We start from the raw sequence: 27,542 nt of genomic DNA on the forward strand, positions 1-27,542 counted from the left end.
CAAAGACAATGGCAATAATAATCAAGGAGTGTAGGCAAACTACACTTAGAACTTTTACTTACCTTAGCAGTCAGGAATGTGAGCCTTTCTTTCTCAGTATTTATTCCTCTTCTTTACCTCTTCTCTAGCAATTTGTCCCATCCAGTGCTCAACTTCCCTCAGGGCTATATTCAGTTAAGTGCTGCAAGGTTATTTGAGTCTTCTATCACACTTCTCCCTCAAAGGAATAGCACTGTTATTTCTACACTTTTTGGAGATGAGGTCAGTGGAGTTCCAGAGGTGGTGGACAGAGGTCTTCTCTTCCCTTAGGAACTCTCATCCCCACGTAGTGTGATCTCTGCAGAGACTGGCCAAGGTTCTCCTCGAGCAACAGGAGTGTGCAGTGACTTCCTTCTCTCCTTTCCTCCAGCTGGAGAACAAAGCAACTAATTCTCTGGAATGGTCCGTTCCTTCAGGCATCCAGTGGCAACGCACACAAAACCTTTGCAGCCTTAGATCTGCTATGGCCCTTTCCATGGTCTTTTCCTAGAAAAAGAGAGCCATAAGTCAGAAAACTGGAAGGGAAATGAGGCCTGGCCTAACCCATCTTCTTCCCTGCTGCTGGAGCAGCCAGCAATGTTCTACGTCGCAATATCCCAGCTCCTGAAGACAATGATTTGACAGCCAGCAGCACAGCATAGAATTATAGAATCATAGAATTGCCTGGTTTGAAAAGGACCACAATGACCATCTAGTTTCAACCCGCTGCTACGTGCAGGGTCACCAGCCACCAGAACAGGCTGCCCAGAGCCACACCCAGCCTGGCCTTGAATGCCTCCAGGGATGGGGCATCCACAAACTCTCTGGGCAAGATGTTCCCTTGTGTCATCAGCCTCTGTGTGAAAAAATTCCTCCTAATATCCAACCTAAACCTCCCTTGTTTCAGTTTAAAACCATTCCCCCTTGTCCTATCGCTATCCACCGTTGTAAACAGCTGTTCCCCCTCCTGTTTATATGCTCCCTTCAAGTACTGGAAGGTCAGAATGAGGTCTCCAAGAAGTCTTCTCCAAGCTAAACAAAGCCCAGTTCCCTCAACCTTTTCTCATAGGAGAGGTGTTCCAACCCTCTGATAATCTTAGTGGCCCTCCTCTGGACCCACACCAAGGGGTAAACATCATTCCTGTACTGGGGGCCCCAGGCCTGGACACAGTACTATACATGGGGCCTCACAAGAGCTGAGTAGAGTGGGAAAATCACCTCCCTCTCCCTCATGGCCACTCCTCTTTTAATGCAGCCCAGCACACAGTTGGCCTTCTGGGCTGCAAGCGCACTGCTGCTCATGTCCAGCTTCTCATCCACCAGGACGCCAAGGCTGTGCCAGGTTGTGTGTAACAGGGCACAAGGTTAGTATTGTGGATACTGCCATACTGAAGTAGGAGAATATATTCGATGGTTGTTTACTATTGTCATCAATTTGAGTACCTCCAGTTTAAAAGTCAACACTACAGATTCTGCATATAACCTCACTTTTTCATCACCACTTTTTTATTCACTGACTTTCAGTGCAAAACCTGATCTAACACAGAAAGTACAATAACAAGAATGCATATTTTGGTACAGGTTGTTTTACATAATTCTTGTTAAACTAAATCAATCTGTGGTAAGATCGATTCATTATTCCAAGGTTACAGAGTTCTTCCATAAAATGGAAATCCCAAGCAATTTTAATAACATACTTTCCTATATTCCCTTCTATTTGAACAACAGTTCTTTTGGGTGTGCAGAGAAGTGTTGATTTGCAATGCTATACAGTCATTTCAGACATTCCTTTTGCTGTTCTCTGTCCATCTACCTATAGCAACCTTAACAGACTTGACTAGAAGTACTTGGTAATGTATAGTCACTTGTAGTCTGCTCATTTCTCAATCTGCCAATATCTTAGAGCAAATTTTCATTTTGCTACTTACAGTTCAATACAACTAATAGTTGTGGTACTTTTCCTTCCCTCTACATGTTGTAATTCTCCCCACATCCTTCCCAGGGGAAGCATCTTGTCCTCCTGGCTTGATCACATTAAATGCCTATTACTACAGGAGTGAAAACTCTTTAAACCTTTGTAAAACAGCCTTTAAATCACTGTGAACCGCTACCTTACACATCTTAGACTTTTAAAGGTGTATCTACTCCTTTCCTTAAAACTCAGCTCCCCAAAACAGGCTTTCTGTTAAATGTAGTTCATCTTGGATTCTGGAGGAAGCTTTACTGACAAGGATGCCTCTTACTTCTTCGTTAGGCCTTGCCAGCATACATTCCATTTTTTATATGGCTTTTACCATTGTTTCCTAAATATTTCTAAAACTTGCTCTCTAGTTCCTGTTCGATTAATTGGTCACACACGGAACTCCCTCCAATCTCCATGCATATCAAGCAGCCGAATGCAGACTGTTCCCCAGATCAGATCCATTAGGGAGTGTTTAGATCATTTGATTGCTGCTATGGATGTAGAAGTAAGCTGATATAGCCAGACACTGAAGCCATATAGCATGCCCATTATAGAGTATGTACTCTGTGGCATGAAATAGTAACTGTAGTATCTGAAAACACGAATCATGACTCTTCAAGTGCTACTGAAATCCAGCCTTTCTAACAAATTTGTAACCTTCCTGAGTATCCTGCTCTGGACAGTACTTAGCTGTCCTGCTTTTCCATCAGCTGAATCTAGGACTTAATTAAAATCTCCCCATGGAAGATGATTTCCTCTTTCTTGAAGGCTACAAGAAATACAAAAAGTTATACAAGAACATGAAAAAGGAAAGAGGAAACATTTAAGATAGCAATTTTTGTTCATTTTTACCTGGGGTAACTTTTGATCAGAAGCATCTGACTCTTTCATCTAGCAAGTACCTTTTAAAGACGAGCAGAATATATTAACCCAATAAAATAGCCACACCCTTCTCCCACTCATCAAAGGAAATGGCTCAGTTCTCATGCTTTTCACACAGATTTTTCTTGTACTGGAACAATAGTAGGTATAACACTCAGTTTGTGAAATCCTCTGGATGACAGAGCCTTTAGAAAACTTTTGAATGTAATTTTCCTTGGTTCTCCCATTCAACCAGTATTATTTCACTCTTCCCCATTTTCAAAGTATTCTCTCAGCGCAGACATTACAAATAGTTATAAATTGTTGAATATACAGTAATAAGGATTTTATTTTAAAACTAATTGCACTATTTACAGAAGACATTCAAAATCTAGCTTACTTCTAGGGTTCAATGTACTGTGATCTGTTTTGTTTTTTGTGGGTTTTTTTGGTCCCAAAGCATTTCCTAGTATATATTACAGCCCTAAAATTGCCAACAGAAGTCACAATCAGCCAGAACTTATTTCCTCATCAGCATTTTCTGACTGTAGAATCACTTCTCTTTGTCACCCTTTTGAAACCCCAAAGCAGGAGATTAAATTCACTTCTACTATTTTCAGTGATGTTCCATCTTCCATTGCTTACTCTTTCCTTTGTATTATTTTTAACTGTTAATCAAATCCTCTTGAATACTCACATTTTGATGTATTTGCTGTCTTACCCCCGTCCTTTAATTTCATCTTTGTGTTGGCGATAGGAGTTTGCTATCTGACAACACAGCGGTGTAGTTCCAGTTTTTAATAGGACTCAGGTTGTATTTCCAGACTGTTCTTGAACCGCAATCACTTCTTCAGGGATTTAATCTCTTCGTTTTTATGATGCGTCCTTGATACATAAAAAGTTATTTGAAAGGAAAAGCCTGTACTTTGTATTTACTGTTCTAAAGCAGGCCTCAACGCTGTTGACTTCTTCCTTTTCTGTTAAAGTAGCCAGTGATGGATACTGAAAAACAGCTGCTTCACCTCCTCCTCCCCAAAGAGTCTACAGTCGTCTTCAGAATGTTATCCATTTTGAAGAGCACCATCTTCATATAAGGAATTTGTTGGCAGGGCACAGAGAGCTTTCTGGGCACCATCTACAGTAATTGTTGAATTTGTTTTCAGTTGAAGATGTTAATTTTTTGCCTAAAGCTTAAGGGAATTCCCTTCTTTACAACTCCTCTGAACTTCTCCTCACTCTTACTTTTCTTTCCTTATTTTTCTCCACAATTCACTGCTGGTTTTATTCTTCATCAAATCTTGATTTATTTTACAGCTTTGTTCCTCACTGCAAGATTTTCCACCCTTCTTGCTGTTTTAGGCCAGTGACCTTGCTCATTAAATACTTCCATCAGACTTAACCACGCAAATCCTTGCTTCTGTGGAAGAAGTTAGAATTCTGCTTTTTTGATACGTGAATGGTGTTAACTCATCAAAGTCTTTTCCAGTAATGGGGCTTGCTTTTGTTATTTTCTGTTTTCTTTCACCCTGCAGCAACTATGTCTGATAGCACATGCACAGTGTGCAATGCTGTGTGAAGATCTCTGGGTATTTTCTTGGCCAGGGGTGAAAGGGTAGGAGGACATATACAATAGCTTTTTCAGCGTAGTCCCCTGAACAGAAGGCAGGGAGCAATGACATCTGCAAATCATCCCATCTCCTCTGTAAAGCTCCCACCTGAGCAGTGCTCCACTTCCACAACACTTGGTGGTCCCCTAACATCTGAAATGCACTCATGAATTCAAAATTACTTCAGCTGAAGTTGGTGGCAGGATTCAGCCACTGAAGAAGTGTAAAAATGCACAACTTTGGGTGTCTTGTTGTGGGACGGCACAAACAGCAACTGTAGAAGGACAACATGCAGAGGCAGTGACAAGCTTAATTTGATTTCTGCACAGAACAATTTGAATCGCATAGCTTTCTTGTTCACAGCTATTTCACACCCCTAAACAACTATGATTCCTCTGAAGAGAAGGAACACTTAAATGGCAACTCTCTGCTTGAAGGGCACACAACAGGAATAGGGTGCAGTATTTTGCTCTCTGCATATCTTAGGCAGAATGTGGATTCTGCACAGCTCCTTACTCTGATCAATTACACAGCTCTCTGTCTCTGCATGACCTGCACACAGTATCAGTATTCTTCTATTAAAAGAAAAGAGATGTTTACTATCAGTGCTCATTGGGCATCTTCTAACTTAAGTTTCTCATTTTGAAAGAGTACACCCAAAACTTTCCTCTGAAATCACTTTCACAGTCCCCACTGGGGCAGCTGAGGTTGCTCTTAGTTTTGCCAAGGATGACATCTCCAACCGAAAGGAGAGGCAAAGATTCATTTACCTTAGAGGAGCATATAGTCAAGTGATAGGAAATTCTGGCTTGGGATGTGAAATATGAAAGCCCCAAGCTCATGCTATCTCTGATCTACATCAGGACAATACTAGTCACGTGTATTGTGTAGCAGTCTGTGCCATATGATCATGACACCACAGCCACATTTCTCAATGCAGCCTCGGAGGTGGTCAGTAGAGATAGACCACAAGAGGCCCTGAAAGCAAAACTTTTATGAGCAAAGAAGCAGAAAGAGGCAATCAGAGATCAGGCTTTCCTGCTGAAACTGTTTCACTTCATGCAATTAACTAAATATTCACTAGGCCAGAAGAAAGATTTTGAGATTTTACTGGCTTTTTTTCAAAATAAATAAAAAAAATAAATAAAAGCAGAAGCTCTTGGCTTGTATGGAATGAGAAATAATTTGAAATTGCAGAATGTTAAAACTGAAGATTATTTCCTGTCCTCTCACCCCCACCCCCACCCCCCACCCTCCAAGTGAAATGGAAAGATGAACCTCTGGGCTATCATTCAGAATGCCTGGATTCCATTCCTGCCTTTCCCACAGACTTCCTCTGTAAATTTCTACTCTCCTACATTCTTCCAGTTATAAAAAAGGGAATATTCCCTTCTTCCTACTAGATACCCAATTTGATCCTTTGCCTGCATAGTTCTGTTTCTGTTTTGCCATTTTCCTTGAAGTGTTCTGAATTTGGACAAATCTTCTATCCTTTCTTAGAATTAAGTTGTCTTCATTAAGAATTTCATACAGTACTAAGAAGAAAACTATCATGCTCTGGACATATTTCAAACTTCATATAGAAACAGAAGCATCTCATGAGATCTTAAATCCAGTTGATTCATCAGCTAGTCTTATTTGAAAGGATTAAGGTCTTTTCAATTATCTCAATTATTTTGCATTTTAAAAAGCAGGAAAATTGGATCATGTGAAAAATAACCACTTCTCAAAGCCACTGTGACTCACCAATCACAGATGAATCAGAGTAGCCAAGCAAACAATCTTTCTGGAACCCTGATTGAAAAAGGCAGAAAGCCTGTGTTTCAGTCCCTTTTGGGGATAAAAAACACGATAACAAGCCTTCTCATGTGAGAACATTCTCTGGAAACAAATGGGCATGTAGCTCTACAAGCATGTAGTAGCCTGATGTAGAAATGTGCTGAAGAGTACAATATTGACCTTAAACTTGAGTACAATACAGCTTTATCTGATGTCATCTAATGACAGCTCCTGATTGTGGTATAGCTGCAGGCTGGGTTTGAACTTGATTCCTCCATGAACTGGTAGATCTGGCATGTCATCTGGGACCACTTCAAACAATCTTCCTGGCCCAGCTGCAGGTTCCCACCCCTGGATCCTGTAGTCACACAGCTGCAAATGGAACTGGCTTCCTGATCTGACAAATATCCATCCACCACGGCGGGGCAGGGGGAGGGGAGGGAAGAAAAAAAAAAGAAAAGAAATTTTAAAAAAAGAAAGGCAGATAAAGATTTGTTTTCACTCAGATGAGAAACTGAACCATTTTGCCCTATGGCCACACAATCATTAGACTAAGAGGAAGGAAGAGTGTGGGAAGTTACAGCTGCGGGTAATGGATGGGGACTGCTCATATTCTTAGCAGCCTGCAGTCACACTGTATTAGGTGTAATGTGAAACTGCACCCTTGGTTGCTAAGAGAGATCCTTGCTAGCTTTCTCTGAAATAGCACACTGGCTAAACCACTCAGCAATACTAATGTACATCACACATGGGTGCTATTACAGGGAAACTCTGCCATTCAGACTTCACTAGGCTGAGCAACTGGGTTAGCAAAATGTTAACTGCTGCTTCCTCTGCTGCTGCTTTTTGCTTTGCCACCATGATATTTTTTGTGTTTGGGTCATACCACTTCAGTGTTTCAGCTGTTCTCTTTGGAATACATCTGAGAGAAACCTACTTAAACTAACAATGACCACATTATGGTGTTAAGAATTTTCACTGAGTCTGAACGATGATATAGAGCCCAAATGCCTCGCTCGGTGATGCTTCATGATTGCTATTACAGAAAGCTTACACATACATTGACAGGCATACATGGACAGACACTGGAATTAAGATATGAGAGCACATGGTACATACATGCTGTTCATTAGTTTTTTAGGATATGTTTTTCCACAGTCAATTAAGATGTGCATGATCTCATGCGACAGATAATTTTAATATACAAATTATTCTCTATTATTTTGGAGATTTATTTGGTAACTCTAAGTCAATTTATATAATTTCTTCCCAGATGCCCATTTGTTCTTGTATGTTCTTCAAATCGAATTGGCAAGTAATTAGTCTTTAATAAAGGATATGACTTTGCAGATGCAAAATAGAATATAAAGCACACTGCAGTGCAGCAGTTTTGTAATATTGAGATCAGCATGAAAACAGAATGCAAAGTTATTTTGTCTATTTAAATTGATGCATACATCAGTTTATGTGAAGTGTTCAAATGAATAAGCATTTCAACTCACTTTGCTCAGTTAATTATAGCAGGTAACTTTAGTGACCACGGTAGTTCAGATTGCAAGATAGTTTCCACGTTCTGACATTACCTTAAGGTGTTCACAGCTTTCTAAAAACACTCACTTCTTGAAGTGAAACTTCTTATTCTTAATTTCTGCCTGGTGGTGATCTATTTTTGTAGAGAGTATCTATGAGATTGCTCCAAGCGTCAAAAAAAGGAAGCTGCAGTAAAAAATATGAGTACTTGTGAGATATTTTACTCAACGCTTCTGAATAGAGTGTTTCTTGAAACTTACAGAACCTACAACCTTATGCAAAGCCCAGGAAAATTAAGGGAAATACCCACAGTAACTGCAGTGGGTTTTAGATCAGGCATACTGCACTTAACAAAGGCAGTTCTCTTTTTTTTTTTTTTTTTTGTTTTAAAAATAATACTTGGTTTCAAATCAGATACATGATAGCGTAAAAATCTCTTGTTGCAAAGGCAGCACGGAAAACTACAGTGGATTGACTGTTTGCTAAACCTGGATATTTGGTTTGCAAAAGACATATAATGAAGTGAGCTATATCTAGCTAGGTGGTATAAGATACTGTTATTTACATCAGTTTAGTTTATTTCTACAAAGGAAGAGAATACACTACAGTGGGATACATTTCTTCATATATTACAGGCCAAATCACTTTATCTATATTGAAAAAGCAAACACACTAAATGGTCTTTCGCAAACCTCACAACATCTTAAAGTCATCATTGTGCTGGTACCAAGCTTACATGCAAAAAATCAGAAGCTAGGAACATCTGAAAGTCCTTGCTGACAATGAATTAATATTTCCCTCTTTGAAGTTTCATGGCACTCTTTCAGCACATGTAGGGCAGGACTAATACCTAGTTCTTTTGAAAAAATCGATTCCTTTAGCCCATATGTAAACCAGACATACAACAGTCAGTAGCTGAATAGCTATTAAGCTTTTGAACTTTCTGGAAAGCTGAAAACACCAGACCAGCTAGTTCTTCAAGCTGAATCTCCGGATAAATCATTTTCTTTGTAAGAATATCTAGCTTTAAGGAGGAAAACCAAATCTATATGTCCTTCTCCCCCACACAAATAGTTAGACTATTATTAAATCCTCAATTAAATTTGCATAGTTGCAACCACAGACAGTTTCAGGAAATGCTAAATGTCAGTGACAGGAGCATCACTTAAGGTGGCCGTCCTTAAGGCAGAGCAGAGCTTCCAAGGGGAAGAACGTGAGACAAGACTCCACACCACAGAATTTTCTCTGCAAACTTAGAGCAGTCACTTCAGAAGGATTCTGCTCAACTATGTAAAATCTCTTAAAAATTTCAGTATCTAGCCTACAAAAGTCAGTTAGGCTCTTCTTCAATGTCAAGGAAGAGAGACCATCCCATCCACAATGTTCATGCTGCCTGACACAAACTGAAATGTGTGCCTAAGCTATGTGAAGTGTGGTGCAGGCTCAGATGATCAACTTACAGCAAATTTTTAGATGTAAAATGAACTCTCCTTCTTCCCTTCCTAAGCCTTCCTGTTTCTTAGTTTTTCAGCTATAAGGTACTGCCTGACTACAAGGATAATAGCATCTTTTTACTGCAGAGGATTGATTTAAAGATTAATACATGTAAAGACAGAAATGAGAAATAGGTAACTATCTGAAGAAGAGAGACAAACTCCAGTATCCTGATAAAGGCTTCTTCATATGTCATTATAGAGCTCCACTTAAGTGAGCAGGAACAACTGCTTATGCAGTCAAGCGTAAGTATCTGACTGCAGGATCAGGTCATGTCACCAGCTATTTTCTTTCTCTCCCTCAGGTTAAATGTCTCCCTCACTACTGTGGTTAATTCTACTACATAAAACATACAGCTACTGTATTGTGATCACTGTATATGCTGACATGGGAGACGCTAATTTTTGCATGTATCAATTGAATTACTTCAGCCTGAATGCTGGATAAGTCTTTCCACTTAACAGCTTTATATTTCTGAAGCACACGGTTCAAATTAAAGGAGACTTAAAATACACATTCACTGTTCAGCAAATAAACCATCTGAAAGACATGCAGGTTGGTCTTTTAAAGTAAACTATTTGATTATTTTTAAAAGCTGATACTCAAGACAACATAGTTTGTTCAACATGTTTGTTCCTGAGAATGTTTGCCTTCACATTTCAATATTTAAGGAACACTTACAGATATATTTGAAATTCTGCATGTAAATTGTGGCAAAGAAGAACATCTTGGGACATTAATGCTATATAAATAAGCTTCTAGAGCAGCATCTTTATTATATAAGTCCATTCTCCTCCAAATTTTGCTCCAGTATATTGATGCTTTCAAACTTTCACAACAAGTTTTCTGCCTTGGAAAGTATTCCTGATATTTGTTGTTGTATTTTGTATAACCTGATGTGTGTATCTGTTTAAAATACTTCAGGAAAGTGACCAAAAGTGTTCAAAATTAAATATTTAGGCATGTACTGAAATTACCCAAGGTACCCCACTTTATCCTTTTTTTACTACAGTTGTATTTTAGAGTCAAAATCTGAATTTCTAACTAGAGGTCTTTAAGCTAATGGCTCAGCTTCAGTTAGCAGCTAAATATAATACATGTGATTTTCAGACACAAAATCAATAGAAATTCCAGATACTTAATATCATAAGTCTGCAAATCAGTCTTGTGTGAATAGATGGCTGAAAATAATGATCAGTTTTCAGAAGAGCTAAATGATCTCAATCAGAAATAAAAACAGTTACCAGCTCTGGAAAGTAAGCGCTGTTATTACAGTACTGATCTGTTTCTTTATAGTTGCCATCCTTTAAGTTTTATTTAGGATAAAAACAAACAAACACACACACACAAACAAAACAGCAAAACACCTAGTTTAGATGGCAGAACAGCTCCAGCCAGCCATGCATTGGGCATTTCTACTCTTCTGTACATTGATTCAAAGCAGAGTAACTTTGCTGAAGTTAAAATAATGACCCACATATTTGCAGAAAAGAATCCCCCAAATTTCATCAGCCATATATGTCATTTAACTTTCAGTTCAAACATATATACACGTACATACAGTTCTAGGAAAAGGATTGTTGCAAATTTTGTGAAACTCAAAATGAAGAGATTGCTTCAGAGAAGGCGTCAGCTGCAGTAAGAAGTGTGGAGCTTCTGCTACAGCCTCTCCACAAATAATTCTCATCCTAAAAGAACAACTTGGCTTTACAGGCACTGAGTACTTGCATGTTAATAGAAAAAGTTGATACAGGAAACAGGACTAAAGAAATTTCATCTCCCATTGAAAAGGATAGCAGCAGGAAGGCTCCACCTAAAAGATGACTAAAATTAGGAGAACACTTTTCACTGTCCGGAGTTTCAGAAGCAAGTTTAAAAGCAATTTAAAATAAATCATTAATCATATAGTGTACAGTGCTGTCTCAAATTGCACTGCAAAAACTACTAAGTTAATGAAAGTATTAAAAATAATGATTAGGCATGGAGATCTGTGGTTTCTTTTATACATAGAATCATAGGATCATAGTATGGCCTAGGTTTAAACTGACCACAACGATCACCTAGTTTCAACCCCTCTGCTATGTGCAGTTTCACCAACCACCAGACCAGGCTGACCAGAGCCACATCCAGCCTGGCCTTGAATGCCTCCAGGGATGGGGCATCCACAACCTGCCTAGGCAGCCTATTGCAGTGCATCACCACCCTCTGAGCAAAAAACTTCCTCCTAATATCCAAGCTAAACCTCCCCTGTCTCAGTTTGAAACTACCCCCCCTTGTCCTATCACTATCCACCCTCATAAACAGCTGACCCCCCTCCTTTTTATATGCTCCCTTCAAATCCTGGAAGCCACGACGAGGTCTCCCTGGAGACTTCTCTTCTTCAAGCTAAACAAGCCCAGTTCCCTCAACCTTTCCTCGGTGGAGAGGTGCTCCAGCCCTCTGATCATCTTAATGGCCCTCCTTCAGACCAATCCCAATAGTTCTGAGTCTTTTCTGTACTGGGTGCCCCAGGCCTGGACACAGTACTGCACATGGGGTCTCACAAGAGCTGAGTAGAGGGGGACAATCACCTCTCTGTCCTTTCTGGCCACCCCCTTTTTAATGCAGCCCAGACTAATGTTGGTCTTCCAGGCTGCAAGCAGACACTGCTGGCTCATGTCCAGTTTCTCGTCCACCAGGACCCCCATGTCTTTTTCCACAGGACTGCTCTCAACTACTAGCAAAATTAAATGTAAATAAATATATATAAATTTTAAAAATGTAAACTTTGCTATTAGTATCTGAAAACTTATTCAGAAAGAAGACCTCTTGTCTTTCAAATATCTATACAGGATTTTATTTCAACACACATTATTTCACTGAAATAATTGTCCATCCCAACACTAAATGTTAACCACTTCTAATCTGAGGAATGTAGCACTCACTGACTTCTCATTGCCTTGCTTGGGATCCCTTAGACACTGTTTCCCTTCTTACTTATTGAGCATTATGTTCAAAATAGAATAGCGGTACGTGAGCTATGCTGCAGTGCACTGGGAAGCATAAAAGTCTTGCTGAGCTTTGTATTGTGATTATGTGAAATAATAAACTTCCTTGAAATGTTAATAGATCAAACAGATAGGCATTGAGAAAGACAAATCTTAGATCCCTACAGCCATTTAAAACAATGTGTGACTGATGCACAGAAGTTTAAGAAACTTCTGTAACTGATAAGGGAATGAATATAATGAAATGCTTCTCTCCCCTTCCATTCTTAAAATCTTTTAAAATCCTAATCAAATGACCGGGTAAGTAAATGAGAATCTCTCCCTTTGCTTAAAATGTCTGGAACGTAGTCCCAACATCCTGTATGCCTGTTCCCCCTGAGCAACATTCAACAGGGGATTTTCTATTTTTCAGTCTGGCTTCCCTTCCCATTCCTAAACTAAACCATGGTGTCTTCAGAAATCTTCAGACCCAGATTAATTCTCACAGTTATCTGTCTTTCATGTAGGACACTATGACTACTGGATGCAGGAGAGATTCATCTTCTTTAATATTGCCTATACAAAGTAATAACAAAGAAGGGTTCCTTGCTTATCAAACTAAACCAGCCCTTCATTAAAGAACTATTTATAGAACAATCAAAGCTGTATTTATCTTATATATTTTTCATCCATGTGCATAAAACTAACTTTATAGTGCAACTCTCAGGTTATTCTCCATGTAACCTATACACCTCCTTGAAGTTCTGGGCTGGTTCTGACACATGTGAGCTGTTAAGGGGAGCAATGGTTTGTGATTCTTTATGGATGCATATCTGAAGATTTTGCTTTACCTTTTAAAGTAAAATATGCTTAAAACAGTATATACGTTGAACTCATTTAAATCAAGATGGCATAGAATTCATGAATTTGTATGTTTTTCTCTATGTTGATCTGGCCATTTAATGCCATTTCATTTTTTTTACAGTATTAAATTTGGCATCCCAGATCATAAATTCCTCGGGAATACACTGCCTAGGTCAACATGTAACACGAGTGCTTCTATAACACAGAATTAATCCGTCCAATCAGTGACAAATGCATATGGACACACACTGCATCACTGACTACTTAGAAAATATACAAGTCAGTCTCACTGTTTGAGGGGTGTTACAAGAATTTTTTTTTCATCATTTACAGCATTTTTAAGAAATGATCATATTCTCTGTGCAAGTTTGTTAACCTCCACCAGTCAATATGATATTGCTTAGTCTTCTACATTCTTTCTCCATTGTTAGTTAGTTTGCTAATACCTTGATAAACAAACAAGAGATCGCTCTCACACAAGTATTTCAATGGAATGAAGAGCATGACAGTAGAGATATTGCACTGTTTTGCATCTAGTAGTATATATTATTAAAGCATCAACTTATATCTGTCACATGAAGTCATATTTCTTTATAATAAATTAAGTAACTTCAAGTAGTGTTATTGAGCCATGGCTTTCAAGACACTATTTGTCAAGACATCTTTGATTACTTACTTAGCAAAGGAGTTATACTGTTACATTCCTGACAGCCTGGGGACAAGGGAATAAACCAAACACCTCTGTTTTAAACCATACTTGCATCCCCAGTAAAGCTTAAACCCCCTTTGGGCAGCTGCAGGGCTCAACCAAGACAGCTCTGAAAAAGCAGAGGAAGCATGCTGAGTATTGAAATGTAAATATCCACTACCCTGTTCTGTACATAGGGGTTCTGAAGGAAAGCAGGATGCTGAGTGTAGTTATTCAGCCATCATTACCCAGAATTCTCCTTCTGCTTTTTCTTAGAAATTCTTTTCAGTTTGTTTGAGCTCTGGAAGAAACAGCCTGGGCAGTGCTTTGGAATAGTCAAAGTTCTTCTCTTGGCCTATTTGGTACTAAAATTGATTTGATATTTCTCAGTAAATTCTAAGTAAATACTTGCTTTCCTAACAGATTTACCACTTCCACGTATTCAGAAGCCATTTATGATTTTAATGGCAAGAAAGTTCCTACTGCTGGTAACAGTTAAGCTTCCACATTCGATACAGAACTTAATTCCTTCTTAACTGAACCAAATTCCTCCTTTTGAATAATGAACATAATTTTTTAATGAAACTGAAGAGTCAGAACAGGCCAGCAGAGGTAAGAAGAAATCCTGTTTGACCTTCAGATCCCAGTAGGGACAGCACTACAAGCCATCTGTCTACTTTCAAAGTAAAGACAGTTTACCTTCTGGTGCTGTTCTTTGACGTAGATTCTGTACCATTGTGATATAAGAGCAAAGAGGCAATGGTACAGTAAACAAACCCCTTGGAAAAATAAATGATCTACGCTGCAACTATGCATCTTTGCACTTCTTGATCCAGTGGCCAGAACTCAGCTGAGTGAACTTCAAAAGCAAAGAAAGTGACCCTGAAGAGCATGTAGAAAAATGAAATGTTGATGAATGGGGACAGAGTAAATTTTTTAAAAGTATATAGGGAAAATTTCCAAGTAACTTTAAAAAGGAAGGAAGGAAGGAAGGAAGGAAGGAAGGAAGGAAGGAAGGAAGGAAGGAAGGAAGGAAGGAAGGAAGGAAGGAAGGAAGGAAGGAAGGAAGGAAGGAAGGAAGGAAGGAAGGAAGGAAGGAAGGAAGGAAGGAAGGAAGGAAGGAAGGAAGGAAGGAAGGAAGGAAGGAAGGAAGGAAGGAAGGAAGGAAGGAAGGAAGGAAGGAAGGAAGGAAGGAAGGAAGGAAGGAAGGAAGGAAGGAAGGAAGGAAGGAAGGAAGGAAGGAAGGAAGGAAGGAAGGAAGGAAGGAAGGAAGGAAGGAAGGAAGGAAGGAAGGAAGGAAGGAAGGAAGGAAGGAAGGAAGGAAGGAAGGAAGGAAGGAAGGAAGGAAGGAAGGAAGGAAGGAAGGAAGGAAGGAAGGAAGGAAGGAAGGAAGGAAGGAAGGAAGGAAGGAAGGAAGGAAGGAAGGAAGGAAGGAAGGAAGGAAGGAAGGAAGGAAGGAAGGAAGGAAGGAAGGAAGGAAGGAAGGAAGGAGGGAAGGAAGGAAGGAGGAAGGATGGATTATAAAAGATCTTTTTTTAACTGTTGTTTGAAGCTCTGATAACCAAATAATAATCAAAAGAATATGGAGTAAAATTTGTCATGATTGATTTTTACCAGCCCTGACTGTATTGTAAAGAATTAACATGATTCCTAGAGATTTTTGAAGATGTGATGGTAGACAAGCAATTTCACACTGGTTGACGGTGTACACTCACAACAGATGCATGCTAAAAAGACAAATCTTAGAATAGTTGAGGAAAAAGCACGATCAAACTTATTATTTAAAACAGAAAAAATAATAATGTTGTAGCTCTGTGGAAATAACATACAGTGGAAATATACAGAGGAAAATAATATTCTGTGGAAATAAATATCCAGTGACTTATGAAGAAGAGGTTAACTGAGCTGTATGCTCTAATGTTCAAACGAATTAAATCCTCAGCTTTCAGTAACATTCACAGTAAATTAAACAGGCAGTTATGCAATGTCTGGAGTACATAATAACCACTCCATGATTACGATAGCCAGCCAAACCCTGTCCCTGAGCATGGCAAAACTCCTAACCAGGATCAAGGGTTTTATGTGCTGTTTAGTTTCTTTGACATTTTACCACTCCTGCTTCAGAAGAGAAGTCAGTTTTGTTGCTGTGAAAGCCAGTGCAGATATTTGTGCCAAAATTATTCGTGATGTAAGTCCAGCACTGTCACACTAAAGATGGATGTGGCCCAGAGTGTCTGATGACATCAATATCCTTCCCTGAACAAGACACCAGCGTGAATTCACGTCAGGTCTTCAGCTTTACTGCAGCTGCAGGTCTGGCTGAGGGGACCAAGGGGCTATAGATGACTCAGGTGCTGTGAAGAGTGCCTGTGAGCTTCCTGCTGCTGGGCCTGTAGTTCTTTTTGTACCTTTACTGGTGTTACAAATTGTTCATTTCTTTATGATAAAATTCTTCTCAAATGTGACAAAACCTCTCCTACCAGCCAGTCTCCCTTAGATCTCTTCAGCTGCAGGTACTGTCAATGAAATCCTTCTGCTGACAGCATTTCAAGCTAGCAGGAACTGTCAGTTCACAAACACCACCTCAACATTTCCTTCGTAATGATTGCTGCCCTGTCTCTTGCATGAATCATCACGGTAGAAACAGGGCTATCAAACACTATTCTAAGGGTTGGATTCTGCTCTCTCATCCCAGTTCACGAGATGGAGATGGTTCAGCACCACAATAACTAAGAGTGGAATTTAGACCTCGTGTTAAAATTGCTGTCTGGCCAGGGATGCTTGTCTACTGCATTTCAAACGTTCATTGTCTGAGCACGTATCCCAGCTGAAAAGCTCCACACACATACAGATGAGCAGTAATGACTTCTCATTTAATATCTTTTTTTTTTCCACAAGACAGTTATTAATGGTAAAAAGGGTTGTAGATTTATTGCAGGTTTGATGCACAAATTACAGGGGAGCTACATAAAGAGTCTGGGTGTTCTAATGGCAACAGTGCCACACCTTGCAAGAAAGCTCAGGCAGCTGTATTGAGTGACACATTAGTAAAATAGCCAGGGGTTGCTGCTGAGCACAGGAAATGCTCATCTATGTTCCTAAGAAATGAAAGTAAAAGGGCACTGACAAATTATTTACAGGTGAGAAGAGTTGGGGCTGTTCAAGCTGGGGTTGCTCAGACTGAGGAAACAAAGGCTCTGGGGAGATCTGAGAGAGGCCTTTCAGTATCTCAAGGGTGTCTCTAAGAAAAAAGGGAACAGACTCTTTAGTAGGATAGGAGAAGGGGAAATGGCTTCAAACTAAAAGATGAGAGACTTAGACTGGATGTTACAAAGAAGTTGTTTTACAATAAGAGTGGTGAGGTAATGGAACAGGTTGCCCAGAGAGGTGGTGGGAGCCTCATCCTTTAAGACATTCAAGGTCAAGCAGAACAGGGCTCTGAACAACCTGATCTTGCTGTAGGTGATCCTGATCATTGCAGAGGAGTTGGACTAGATGACCTTTAAAGGTCCCTTCTAATTCAAATGATTCTACGATATACCCAGGAGGAAACCTATGGCACAGATCCTCCATCCCCTGAAACAGGACTCAGAAGGGCAGAACAGGAAAACAAAGGTGACTTCTGTTGTCTTTCTGCTTCCACTACCCTTGCCTGGCTGATGAGCCACTGTATCTTCTGGTGAAGGAAAAGCATGGTCTACTCTCTGCTTGCTGCTTCAAAACCTCATGTATGGTGTCATGGGTATCCTGCAGCACTTTGCCACATGCCTCCAACAACTATTAAGGAGACTACAAGAGAGGTAATGATAAGACCTACACAACAGCCAAGGAAGACCTGCTTCATGACTTTGTGATAGCAGTCAATTGTCTGCACAGCCACAAATCCAAACCCATGTGTACCGCAATGCTGCTGGCATGGAGAATGGCTGAAAGAAAGCCTCACTTCTAAATTGCAGTTGGACAGGGACACCAGTTTAGTTCAGAAATACCATCAGTACTGATAAATTAAATCACTAAAATCTTATCTGGTATTGAAATCATATTTTGATGGTATGATTAATAACTTATGCTTCCTGGCAGCAGTAAAGTATCCAAGCTTTTTGTGGGACACTGGAGAATTTCCCAACTCTTGTTCACAATCAGTGTCAGATAAACAATCAATACAGCTACATTTACATTCCCAATACCACAGCCCTGTTATCTATTCAATCCCTACCCAATCTCAGCATGTAAAATGCAGTGATTCATCTAGTTTTTTTTACCTCCAAGCAAGACTAGGAACCAACAACTCTTCAGCTCCACATCCAATCTACATTTTCTTCATGTTCCCGACCTTCGAATGATTATTTGGCTACGAAGACATTCATTTCATTTGCATTCCCCATGTGTGGCTTTCTTGGTATGTAGTATTTCTATGATATTCCTCCAAATCTTGGGACAGTAAGGAGAAAGAACTTGCTTCAGGCAACAATGATAGGGCTAAAGCCATATAAAGCATACCAGTAATTTATGTCTGTGTTTAAATTAATATGTTTTGTCTTTAGATCATATAGACCATAGGAAGCATTCTTCCATTTCTTTAAATGCTTTGTAGAAAATGTTACATGAATCCCCAGCATTGGTCAGAAAATAAACAGAAAATTGAGAATTACCAGAAAGGGAGTAAAGAATAAACAGAAAACAGCTTAAGCTAATACATGAATCCATGGTGCACTCAGAGCCTGAATACTAAGTGCACTTCTGGTCATTCCAACTCATAAATATTACAGCAGAACTAGAAAAGGAACAGAAAAATTATCAAAATAATGGAAGGCTTTCTTCAGATAGAGTCTAAGGCCATTCAGTTTGAAGAAAACACAACCCAAGTAACTGTAAGAATCTGTGGTAAGCAAAACAACTACTTGCTGTTTCTTAGAAAAGAAGGAATCAAGAGGCCTTCAGTGAAAATTATCAAGCCCCAGGATTAAAAAATCACAAAAGGAAGTGTTTTTCCACATACTGCAGAATGAAGCAGTGGAACACATTGACACAGGATGTTGTGAAGGTCAAAAGGGAAAATGGATAAAAAAAGGAGACTAATTCACGAAAAAAAGGTCTCCTGAGCCCTGTTAAATGTGACAGCTTGGATGTAAACCACAAATCTAAAAATCTCTCACCACCTATTGCTAGAAGATGGAAAGGTATACAATAGGAAGAACATACATGCCTTTTTTTATTATGTTTCCCTAAACATCAATTACTGACCACTATGGTAGGCAGAAAGTTTGCTTTCCAGTCTCATCCAGTAGAGCCATCTTTTTGATTTTTGTGTCTCCCAGTAAAACTGGAAGATGTTGCAGAAGTTTCCTATCCCCTTGACTAAACCTCCCAAAGGAAGGAATGGAAACAGAATACTTCCGACCAGATTCCTTGTTCTGAAATGCCTGCAAACACTCTGAATCACTAGATGAGTATGATGAATCCCAGAATATATAGGTCACTGTCTCAGCTTTGCCCTTGGCCTCCTGCTTGCCTTGCTCAGTGATTATCCCGAAGCTTAGTACATTCTGTGCAACAGAGATTTACAAAGGAAAACACCCATGTTACCAAGAAAATGCAGTCTTTCCAATCATGACTGTTAGTATCTTGGGGGAGACAGGCAGAGGAGGCTAATCCAGCGATTAGGGTAATAATCTATCCACAGACTTTTTCTGGGACTTTGTTTTCACCCTTTCTATGCCTCAATTCTCTGCCCAGAAGATAACAACAACCTTTTTAAAAAATATATTTTTTATTTTATTTTTATCCTGCCTGGATTTTACGTAGCTAAATGTGTCAGATATTCCAATGACATATGTTCAAGAAAAAAAGAACTTGAAATTACATTACACAACTGCAAACAGAGTTGAAGTTAAGTCCAGCTCTGATATTTCCCAATCACTTCTGCTCTCCTCAATTTAAAGCAGTCTTTCTAAAAATAAAAGGGAAAACTAGCATGGTTGACTAAGAGCACTTCTTTAGAAGCTACAGGGTGGATTTGCCCCACTTCATTTCAAATTGCTCATACCAGATGGTTGCAATGTCAATGTAAGGACGAAGCCAATGCAGATCGTAGAAAATAGCAGTGTTGTGGAAAAAGTGCTCCCTCTGGTTACTCTGCTCGAGAATTAATTGCCGACAGCACACGAGAAGTAGGGCAGAGGGCAGTTGGGTTTACCTGCATTGTTTCCACCACTGCAGACAAGGACAAGGGTTGTTTGTCAAATGCACACTTTTGCTTTCTCCCCATCTAGGTTGTGTTCCTGACACACAGCATTCATTCTCTGAGGAGGCAGGGCATTTTCTGGACGTGGTAGGGAGTGGAAGAACATGGTTCTGTACAGACTACGGTGGGCTTTTGCTTTACCTGCTACGTCAGCCATGTTGTTGAAAACAGAAACCCAAAATGACAGACGTGACTGAGGCAGCTGCCAGAGCTAGTGCAGCTTCCTCCTGAACCCCCTGGTCTGACACAACAACAGTGCAGCATGCTGGTAGTCCTGGAGGATTACAGCAGCACCGCTGACTTGCTGTTAACCCTTTTGAGGCCACAGCAACACCAAAAAGCTGCCAAACGACATGACGAAGAGCTGCATGAAAAGCAATGATTGCACTCCACAAAGAGGCAACGTTTCCCTCTGAGATAGCACCCTAGACAATACACTTGTTTAGCATCTGTTGGTTGTTTGGTAGAATAAATTCTACCTGCCTTCAAACAAGAACAAAAAAGAAAATCAGCTTTCATAATCTTGCCCATTGAAAGACTAAACTCAAATAGATCACGCCAAAATGTTGAATGGAGGTAACACAGCAGCAATGTCAAAGTTACCACATCAGGAGTGGAGTTAGCACAAGTCATCTGTGTGTCCCCCACGTGGAAAGAATCAGGCCATGTTCTGGCAGTCATTTGGACTGTATCAGCAGGTACAAAATAATGCAAGTGCAGTGTGTCTGACCAGGGAAAAGAGACCCGCACTGACCACAGCTTGCCATCTTAAAGGGAACAAATGAAAACTACAGAAAGTAGTTCTGCCTGAAACAAGTGATGGGCTAAAAATGTCAGAGATAAGTATCACTCTGTTATCTCAAAACAGATCTCTGTGACAGTTAGTTGGCATGACTGCTCTTCAGGGGCCCCACCAATGATAATTTATTTTACTTTATTCATCAACTGTAAGGAAGTTGTGTTGCCTGATGCTGTTCAGCAGCATGAGTACTCAATTTGGTCATCCAAACTGTGTCTCAACTTCAAGCTGCCCTGCAAGCTAGGGGGACACTACTAGATTATTGTCATGATACTTCCTTCTGAATGATAATCACCTCAGACTGCACTATGTTGTGCTTCCACGATACCTTCTACTGAAGGACAGCCACCTCAGACTGCAATACGCTGTGTTCCAGACCAAACACAATATGGCAGTGCCATGTTTATATTTTGCAGGGAGTTACCACGCCTCTCTGTAGGGTTCACTTGTGACAGGCATACCCTATTAATAGTTTGAGGGACCTGGAAGATGATTGTTTGCCCACATGAACCCTAAATGGCTTCTGAGTTTGCAATATAAGTGATTTTTATTTTAATATCTGTTCATCATCCCATCCTTTATGTTAGGTGGCGCAACAGATAAATCACACACACAGAATCACAGAATTGCAGGTGCTGGGAGTGATCTCAAGAGACCATCAACTTCAACCCCCATGCTAAAGCAAGTTCAAGACTTTTATAATGGACTTTAGTTAGAGGACCTACCTAAAATAAAATATAAGGAAAAATATGTAAGTTTGTGATAATCTGCAATGGGTTTACCATCAACACACATGAAAATCCAAGACTATTCTACTGTCATTCTTAAAACCAGCTTTATTTCAGAGTGAGGCATTTTCTAGAACACACGACTTAACATAAACTTAGGTTTGCTTATTTTGCTCTTCATCCTCTTTCTTCTTCCTTCAAGACAACACATATTCACATATCATCAGGACCTCTCAATACTCAGTCACTCAGAATCTTGCCCTTTCCTTTCTTTGAGAAATAGCCTCTTCTTCTCTTCTTACAAGGATAGGAATACAGTACATTCCCTGTGCCAAATCTTTTTCCTCTTTTCTGTGACTATCAGCAAGGATGACATAAGTGATGTAGATTTCTATTGGGTGGGAAACACTATACTAGGAATTAGTCATAGACCAGCTGACATCCGATCCTCTTGTCTTACATTTTTCTTTGAAAAAAAAGAGACCTTTTTCCCATCTCCCAAACACATAAATGCAAGAAACATTCCAACAATAAGGAAATGAATATTTAATTACTTTAATTCTACTGCGTTGTTGAAAGTACAGTTTCATGCAAGTTCATCCTACATGTGGAGATATTAAGGCAGTAGATTTCAGTCCTATGGTCTCATCATAGTCACTGAAGCCATGAAGAGAGCTGGGTATACACTGCATTGTTTTAGTACATTGAAATTCTGGCTGTGTGTCTAGTTAACATTGTTCATTTCATACAAGTAAAAACCAAAGTCCCTTCTTCTCCTTTTGATTAAAAAAATAAATAAAAAGAAGGAAAAAAAAAAAAAAAGGCTCTGCACCTCTTTGCTGCCAATAAACTGTGTTAGAGAACACACAGAGCACAACTTCAAATTCTGCATTTTGCCCAACCCCACACACTTAAGTTAGGAAACACTCCAAAGTTACACAGAAGTTGGCATTTCCAATTATTCTGGCTGAACGGGTCCTGCAGGCCAGTTGTCAAACAAAATTTGCAAAGGCTTCTGGCACTATGACCAAGGTAGAATTCCCCAGTTTGTGTTATAACACGGAGAGAAACAGTAACATTTTAATCAAACTGTGGAGCCTGCTGGTAAGCTCCATTATAAAGCATTGTTGTGCCCCACAGGCCTGAAGCTCAGTATGGACGGGTAGTCTACAATGGGCTGTATTTCCCTACAGCAGTCACTGTGGATATCAATACAAAATTGAACAAAAGATGTTTCCCTCCTCACTTGACACTTAGACACTACAGCAAGTGACTGTAGTAGATTACTCCCTCTGCAGAATAGTGCAAGCTGCTTCAAGAGCTATCTGCGAATGAATAAGGTTAGGTCAGGGAATGCCTTGTATCTTAACAAGAGAAGTCCCGATTAAGAAGCAGAGGCAGAGGTCTTAATCTGGAAGAGTCTGAAAACATGTGTGAAAGATGTATCCTGACAGCTCACTTTCAGAACATAAATGTATTTCTACGCATGAATTCTCCATCTTTACTGAAGTTCTAAGTTATGTCATACATGCAATTTTACAGTCAGCTCTTTAGAGTCAATAGCAGAGTTTCTGATTTGCTCTTATGTCACAGTCCTTCTATATTTTAAAGAGTCTGAGTGATGGAAGAGCAACAGTATGAGCAGCCTTCATCTCATTGCCTATCTGAAGCATCCTCAGTATTAAATCAAAAATACATCAAGAAAAAAGGGAAGAGGAACAAGAAAACAAAAACATAAAAGTACGGAATCTGTAAGAAAGAAAAAAAAAAAGAAGAAGTGTATTTTACAAAAAGTTTAATTTGATCAGAAAATACATAATCTTGAAATGTACATCCTATAAAAACAGTCACTCAGAAGTTCTTGTTGTAAGTGTATAAACTGGAATATTTCTTGACGCAATTATAGTATTCTTAATGCAACTGTGTCTCTAACACAGTAATATCAATTAGCTCTTTAGAAATCACATTATTTGTTTATCAAGTAGAAAATGATATTATGATAAAAGCAAAAAATTATATCAGCCTGTAACATGCACTGCTACAGGGAACAGGCTTCATTCAGAATTACATGGACAGTGAATCTCCACTAACTTTCGCAGAGCTGCACTGATTCACCCAGCCCAGGGAATTGCCTTAATGGCACTATAAACTTCCTTCATAAGATATTCTGTTGTCCGTTTTCTTTACACAGCTATGAAGAAAGTCATTTTGTCATTGGATTTGCTCTGTTGTGTTTGGGGTTGTGGGTTCCGTGCTCTAAACAGGCGTTTTAGTGTGAGGGGAGAGATGGGAAAAAAATCAGTTTGAGAGGAGAATGACAACTGAAATTGATAAGAATAACTTCTGCACTGAAAGGAACTTTAGCTGCTAATAATGAAGTTTCCATACAAACCAGAAAAGAGGGGGATTGGGAAATACCTCTTGAAGCTATTTCTGAACAGCAGACAGATGGTTGGGACGGTTACATGTACATAAGAAAGGAATAACAGATAACTAGTTGATCTGCTTATGACAGAGAACTGGGAAGGAAAAAGCGCAAGTCCTCTGGAGAAGAGGAATACAAACAAAAATTGGACAGAGAAGATGGACAAGCTTTCCCCACTGCCATAGAAGAATGTATGGCCAAATCTCTCTCTAAAGAGTGGTATAAAGTTATCTGCAGTTCCTGATTTACTAGGGAATTCCTCAGGCAACTGTACTGATATGCATATATTTAAATTAAATGTTTAGTGTATTTTTTTGTTCCAGTCATTTACTACTTCTATTTCATAACTCCTCCATTTCTTCTTTCAAGCCTATTTCTAACATTGCTTCCTTTAACCATTCTTCTAGAGACAATTTCTTCAGCAGGACCCCACAGACACCTTATTGTTTTGCAAAGGCATGATCTGTATTTACACCCGTGTTTGGGGCTCCAAAAACAAGCTCCGAATCAATTCGGCGTTTGCCTAAGACAATTTGTTGACGTCGACGTTTTCCTTTTCAATCGTGCAGATAAAGTAAAACGTACAGCTCCACCTGCTGGAGGAGCCTCCTGCATGGATCATCACGACGTATTTTCCTATAAATACACTTAGGATGGGTACAGAGTTGGTACGCTGAAAAGTACCGGGGAATTTCATTTAGCTTGCCATTCACACAAGCCTGTCTGCTTTGCTCCTGTGCACAGTTATGGAGTTTGTCCTCTACCCTAAATCACTATCAGCAAACAACAGTCAAACATTAAATAAATAAACTAGTCAAAAGATAGAACAGTTAGATGTTCACAAAGAGGAAAATCTCATTTATTTACAGCTTGACACAGTAACAAAAATCCACTTCACAAGAAGTCCAGAGGAAACCAGTCATCATCCCAAGCATCGTGTTCAGGCTGACCTATGCCTCATTTCTGCAGCTGAGTCTTTGCCATGGCAGCATCTCAGCCACATTGCTCCCAGTTCAGTCCCTCTAGCAAGTCAGTAAGTACCATCCCATGCCACAAAGGCCAGGTAGCTAGAGCTGGTCCTTTCAAGTCCATAAACTCTTCCAGATCTCATTGTAAAAAGAAGGCATGCAGGCAGAAGCTATGGTAATGAGAAAATAAGGAATCCACAGAATATTCCCATAGGAGCATGAAGACTATTGCAAAAGAAGCCACCTAGAAATTTAAAATGTAAGTTTGTGATGATAAAAAATTCCTCCTGGGAGAAATATTTTTCTCCACAAGGAATCAGCTACGTGGCAAGACTATCCCTACTGTCTTACAGATATGGGAAATGAAATAGAATGAACTTGTAGTATTTAAGAGTACAGATCTAGGAGGAAGATACTTGTAGTCTGACTGTCAAAGCAACAGTTTAACCAAATCCAGGGAAAATAATTTTATGAATGGCAGAGCTCCAAAACAGTGATTCTGATGCCTTACTTAAGGTTTAGGGAATGCTTTATTTGAAGATAGCAGGTATCCAAGTGTGAGATCTGTGATCAGTGTGGGGCACAAAATGAAAAAGTAAGCCAGGCACTTAAAAAAATAATAATAAATAAAATAAAAAAATCATGATTGCATTTTAATTCCACACTCATTAGACAGCAGCCAGGGAGAAAACCGATGCCCGTGTATATTTTAAATTAACTGCATGTTAAGTATACAGTCTTCATCCTTCATAGTATACATGTTTCCCTTACTGCTTAGGGGTCCCTTCCTTTGCAGTTTCTTTCTATGCTCTGAAGCCGTGACAGAATGAGATTTCATAAAATGAAATAAGTTACTTGTACTTGTTAAAGAGTATAACTGATCTTTTTATTCAAGAGCTTAATGCAGCTCTATGTGCTCTTGAGGCATTTAGCAAGGTCGGGAAGTAGCATCAGCAATTAGAAGAAGAATTTAGAATTGGATGGGATAAAAATTTGTACTGTTCTTTCTGAAATTACTTGAGTGAAGTACTGGCTGTATGATTTCCTGAAGGCCTGACACTCACTGATTCAAATGAACCAGTTAGGAAGTCAAGTGGATTGTCTAAAATAGCTTTAAATTAATTTTCCTGCTGCCCTATCATTTAGAAATGAAGTATTACCAGTCAGTTTCCTGACTAGTGACAGACATAAGGAAAAAATCTTAGATAAAAAAATTAATTTTCCTCAAAATCTGGCAAATGTTCAGGTTTGATTTTCTTATTTGCTTGCTGACTCCTGAAAATGAGATACAAAAGTAGATATTTTAATTTTAGCTAATGTCTATTTTGCTGCCATTTAGAAATAGAAGTAGAGCACTCCAACACTAAGGTCCCAACTGAAGTTATATTCAATACCCTGTCCAGTATTAAACATGCAAGAAGTCTCACTGACTTTAATAGTACTGTAGACTTCCTCATGCCGACTTCATTTAATATAGAAATAGTATCTCTTTTGCCTTCCAGTTCCAAAGAGAACAGAGATCTCTATCTGATAGTCTGGGCAAACCCAAAACAGACAACAGATTGTTTTTTGATGTTCCGTAAGTCAAGCAGGTAAGGCAGGAGGCTGTTTTGGCAAATATCACTCCCATTTCATGAAGAAGGACCTCGGAAGCTACAGGCCAGACAGTCTCACCTCAATCCATGCGAAGATTATGGAGCAAATCTTCATGAACATCATTTCTGAACACACAAAGGAAATACTGGTGCAGTACACAATTGGACAGAAGTGGATGCCATTCACTTTGACTTCAGTTATTTATTTATTGGCCATAGTTTCACAGAACATTTTATCATCCTGTTTGGGAAGGTATGGCTTGTGTGTGTAAAACCCTATCTGGACTGCCAACCTCAAAGAGCTCAAAATCCAAAGGGCAGCCAGTTGCTGACAACGTTGTGTTTGCACGTGTTGATCAGTATCAGTAGATATTGCTTGATACCTGCTTTAGCAAACAGGACACAACCAATTACTGCCTGTTGCCAACACACCACAGACAACACGACATGGTGCTCGCCAGAGGATCCCTGCATGCTGCATGGTACCACTGACTGATGTCACCAGAAAGCAATACAATAACAAGATAAACTGTGTTGCAGTTTTTGCCCTCTGCCCCTCGTCCTTTCAATGAACACCACTGAAAAGGGTCTGATCTCATCTACTTGACCCCTGTACTCTGCATAGTTTTAAACAGTGATTATACCACCTCTCAGTCTTCTCCAAGCTGAAGATTCCTATCTTCACATTTATTTAAATGTTAATGTGTTAGGAATGAAATCTCTCTGATAAAGTTTTTTTGTCTTTGTTTTTGTTTTTTGAAAAACTAAAAATAATTTATCATCTGGAAACAATCTTTATTTTTATAAGGGTACTAAAAAGCATTTCCAAAATAAAAACCACCCCAAAAGATACTTAGATTCTTCACGACTCTCATCAGTTTCTGCTGTAACTAAATAAAAAACACCTGTATGAGTGATTCCTGGCTGAAAGATGTTTTTAGTTGCACATAGCTCTTCACCTTCTGTTGCCTGTTAGAGACCTGAACATAAAAGGGCTCGTAGCCTGTTCATTT

The 27,542-nt window shown here is 39.4% G+C and overlaps 1 long non-coding RNA gene across 1 annotated transcript in view; it reads right to left on the reverse strand.

Moving 5' to 3' along the window:
• LOC146761959 (uncharacterized) overlaps positions 1-26,727 on the reverse strand; it is a 115,013-nt gene extending 88,286 nt beyond the window's left edge. Inside the window, exons 1-2 of the long non-coding RNA XR_014942794.1 lie at positions 26,609-26,727; positions 63-525 (exon numbers count right to left, since the gene is read on the reverse strand). This is a non-coding gene — a long non-coding RNA (uncharacterized LOC146761959). The remainder of the gene's footprint in view (positions 1-62; positions 526-26,608) is intronic.
• Between the last annotated feature and the right edge of the window lie 815 nt (positions 26,728-27,542).

The sequence above is a fragment of the Coturnix japonica genome, chromosome 2 (assembly GCF_054131305.1).
Source record: "Coturnix japonica strain WE chromosome 2, WE-NBRP24, whole genome shotgun sequence".
NCBI classification, from domain to species: Eukaryota; Metazoa; Chordata; class Aves; order Galliformes; family Phasianidae; genus Coturnix; species Coturnix japonica.